Source organism: Callospermophilus lateralis, chromosome X, assembly GCF_048772815.1.
Source record: "Callospermophilus lateralis isolate mCalLat2 chromosome X, mCalLat2.hap1, whole genome shotgun sequence".
In the NCBI taxonomy this organism is placed as follows: domain Eukaryota; kingdom Metazoa; phylum Chordata; class Mammalia; order Rodentia; family Sciuridae; genus Callospermophilus; species Callospermophilus lateralis.
The window spans coordinates 79504280-79508811 of record NC_135325.1 but is presented as its reverse complement, the minus strand read 5'-3'; the positions used below and the strand labels follow the sequence as shown (position 1 = coordinate 79508811).

The 4532-nt window shown below is 32.2% G+C and overlaps 1 non-coding gene across 1 annotated transcript; it reads left to right on the top strand.

Moving 5' to 3' along the window:
• The first annotated feature begins 3996 nt into the window (after positions 1–3996).
• LOC143639644 (U6 spliceosomal RNA) lies at positions 3997–4101 on the top strand. The gene has a single exon (XR_013154787.1). It is a non-coding gene; the product is annotated as a U6 spliceosomal RNA (small nuclear RNA).
• Positions 4102–4532: the final 431 nt, after the last annotated feature.

Below are 4532 nucleotides of genomic sequence, written 5' to 3'. Positions count from 1 at the left end.
TTTAGTTTTGAGTCTGTAAACTTTATTCTAGTTTTGAGTTCTCTATGGGATATGTACATTGGAACTATATTTTCTCAATAGCTGTAAGTAAAAATATAAAGAGACAGAGACAAGATGCAGAGGCTGGAAAGATGGCAGAATGGCCAAATGGCCAAGCTGCCACTTTATTTATATTAATATATTACATTAGGACACTGGCCTCAGTAGTCCATTATTGTTCACTCTGTCATTAGGCAGGTTACAGAGTTAGCAACATTATGCTGCTTGTTCCTCAGTTACATACAATAGTTGCAATGTGCAATTATTAGGAGTTTGTGTAGCTCTTAAGAAATTCCATTGTTTAAAGTTATTTTTATGTGGACAGGTCTAGATGCAGTGGAGCTTGGTGAAACATTGTGGTTGTTTAACAAGAGATGTTCTTTATTCCCAGGCACTGTGTGCCTGAGATCAAGGTCGAGTCTGATAAGACTCTAATACACAGCCTCCTCATGCACGGAATTGCTAAAATAGCCAGGCATTTCCTAGCAGCCAGACATTCTGTGCTTTACACAGAAACTTCCTAGCAGCCAGGTATTTTGTGCCTCTGCACAGAAACTTCCTTAGCTACCAAGTATGCCATAGCCATGAAGATCTCAGAGACTCCAATCACAAAAACAGAACCCTTACAAATAGCTTGACTGTTTATATTTTTATATGATCTTTTGAATAGTATTTTTCCTTCATTCTGTGAGGTCCCATTGCTCAATTTAATCTTTTATAAATTATACTTTTGATTTTAACCCAAACAATTCTCTGCATTGCCCTAAATCACAATGGTTTTTTAGATATTTCTGTTTTACTTTTATAGTTTTGTTTTCATTTTACATTTTGTCTGTGAGGTGGATAATTTTATGTGTACATTTTTCTGGTTCAAAGCTTTGCTATATCTGGTAGAACTTTATTTTGGTGTGTTTTTAAAGTCTTTTCTGAGAGAAATTAGCACTGAGTGAGTAGACTAACATAGTATGTGTAAATCACCAAAGTGTGCAGGCATCATTCAATATCTTGAGAATAAAAAGATAAAGAGAAAAAGAAAAAAAACAATGGAAAATTGACATGTACTAACCTTTTATTGATGTGATAAAATTCCTGACATACATAAAACAAATAAATATTTATTTTGGATTATGGTTTCAGATGTTTCAGCTTATGGTCACTTAGCCCTATCATTTTGCACTGGTTGTGAGGTAGAACATCATGGCATGGTGAGAGTTGTGGAGAAAGATAATTACAACATTGCCTGGGAAAGAAATAGACAGAGTAAGAAACCAGGTCCAAACTTTCCTTTAAGTTTCTTCTAGTGAATTAACTTTCTTCCAGTAGGTCTCGCATCCTAAATGCTTTACTACCTCCCAATAGGAAAACAGACTAGTGAATAAACTTTCAAAATAAGGCTTTTTCGAGGCATTTAAAATTCATCCTTAACAGAAATTCTCCCTTTTCTATGGCTAATAAATCCTTCTTCTCCTGTTCTTGGATATCACAGCTCTTGATTCTTGGTCTTGAATTTCTGGGACTTCTACATTTCATTCCCCTTGTTCTTAGGTTTTTCATTTTCTTGTTATCAATAAACCTCTCACATGCACAGATTCTATTGCTTATTTATACCTTTAGAACTCTTGACTAATACAGTCTGCCATCCTCTTGTGTTAATTTTTGCATAAGATATGAAGATTACTTCGATGTTCTTACCTACAGATATCAATTTGTTTCAGTGGTGTTTATTGATGTATCAGTTTCCTCCATCAAACTTCTTGTTTTCACATTACTATGATGTTAATTAAGCATATCTGTGTACATATTTCTGGGATCTTTATTCAACTCTATTAATTTTTGCTTCTATCCCTTCACTAGTTCCCTACTATCTTGATTATTTTATCATGTTTTAATATTGAGAAGACTGGTTGCTCCTATGTCATTTTTTCACTTCACAATTTGTAACTATTCTAGAGCTTGCATAATTTTGCATAAAATTTAAAATAAAATTGTCTTTGCCTAAATATAGGATATATACTAAATTTACAGACCTTTTAGATTAGGGACATGTGATATCTTTACTATGTTGAGTCTTCAAATCATGGACACTTCATATCCCTCTATTTAACTTTGATTTTTTTTATAGTAAATACTGAATCCAAGGGTGCTTAAACACTGAGCCACATCCTCAGACTTTTTTTTTGTATTTTATTTAGAGACAGGGTTTCACTCATTTAGCTGAGGCTGTATTTGAACTTATAGTCCTAGCACCTCAGCTTCTCAAGGTGCTGAGATTAGAGGTATGCATCACCATGTCTGATTTCTCTGCTATTTTGATTAAGGTTTTGTAATTTTCACAAATGAACTATGAATATATTTTGTTACACTTATATGTATGTGCTTCAACTTTAGGGGAGCAATAGCTAATAAAATTGTGTTTACTTGTAGTTTTATTTCCATTATTTTTATAAATATATAAAATTTCAATACATTTTTGCATGCTAATCTTATGTTATGTGTCCTTTCTGAACTCATTTAGTCCTTACAGAAACAAACTTATAAAAGTTTTACATCTCGATAATTTTTAACATTATGTTGTAGCAATTTTAACTTTCTCAAGTAATAAACTTATGTCGTCTTAGGGGAAATATTAGAATAAAATAACATCTATTACAGTAAAACAAAATTTATAATAGCCTTTTTACCCAAAGATTTACCTTCATATGTAAACTTCAATTCTTAAAAGTAATTCTGATTAATTTCTATACAACTTTTATTTATTTCAGCATGCTTAAAATATTAGATTTTCAAACTTCCTTATTCTTTTGAAATTTATATATATATAATATATATATGTATATATACACATATATATATATATATATTTGTAAAAACTTAGTCTTCTCTAAAATAATTCTAAGAGTATTTTTTTAAATCTGAGACATTTTAGTCAAATTCATTAGTATTATCTAAATATTAGAGAGAATATTTGAACCAGGTATGGTGGCACATGTCTGTAATCCCAGCAACTGTGGAGGCTGGGGCAAGAAGATTTTAAATTTGAGACCAGTCTCTTTGTGAGGCCCTAAGTAACCAAGGAAGACCCTATCTCACAATAACATATATAACAAAAAATAAATAACTGGGCATGTAGATCAGTGATAAAGCATCCCTGGGTTAAATATCCAGTAACAATCATCATCATCATCATCATCATCATCATCATCATCACACTATTACAAGTAATGGTGATATTTCTGAATTACATAACCATTAGTATAGAAATACTTGGATGTATTTCTATATAATTGTTATGAACAGGTATTTATGATATACTTCTCATTGGATCAGTGGGTAGTTATGATGACAGCCAATCTGAGTATATAAGAGATACTGGATTCCTGCTGGGACTCAGAAGAGTAGAGGAGAGCAAAGGGCACTATCTTTTGAAATTGACAGTCTATTTTGAAAGATAAAGGTGTGGCTGACAAGAACATGTGTCAGGGACTAATCAGAAGTTGATGAAAAATCCCACCTCCCTCAACCACAGAAGTGGATGAAAGATAGGGTAGTTCTTCCACACATGTCTCCATAGCACACACATAGGTACTCTTAGAACGAGAGGTGCAATTCAGGCCAGATTAATCTATAGAATAAGAAGGTAAGGAATCTGGCCAATTGCCCCATAAAACTTAATTCTCACCTATTGATACTCTAAAAAAGGCATTCTGAGGGTGAAAAGTAGTATATGCTAATCGCTCCCCTCAATAGAGGTGGCCATGTAAGAAGGGGATCATATTTATATTCTGCGTACATATTTACCTAACATGTTTGGCCGGTATTTGTCAGAGCTAAATTGAAAGGGTATCAGAATTTGTTTTAGTGGCTTCTTCATAGGTGGCAGTTTCTAAATATTGAAACACCAGACACAGACTCCATTTTAAAAAAAAGAAAAAGAAAAGAAAAAACAAAACAAAACAAGTGCTTGCTTCAGCAGCACATAAACTAAAATTGGAATGATAGAGAAGATTAGCAAGGACCCTGTGCAAGGATAATACACAAATTTGTAAAATGTTCCATATTAAAAAAAAAGAAACAAAACAAAACAAGAAAGTAATCTGGACCTTTGTATGATGTGATGTTCTAACTGATTGATATTAACTAATACCTAGTGTCTCCTATAAACAACTATTCCATGTCACCCTTTTCTTTAGCACTCATCTTATTCTTCCCTTTTTAAATAGTCTTTCCTCTGATCCCACTCTCTTACATCTTTTCTTTTTTATTTACCATATTTCAGTCTTATTAATTTTCATTGCATTTTCAAATTCAATTTATTATGCAATTATTAATTTGTAACCATTTCAGCCAATTCTGTATTACACCTCACACATTACTCTTATGTGAAGAAAGTTGTAGAGATCATTCATAATTATATTTATATTATTTATATTGACAAATTATTTACTTTTAATCTATAAGTTACTTTTGGCATTCTATTCTTCCACAGGGTCACT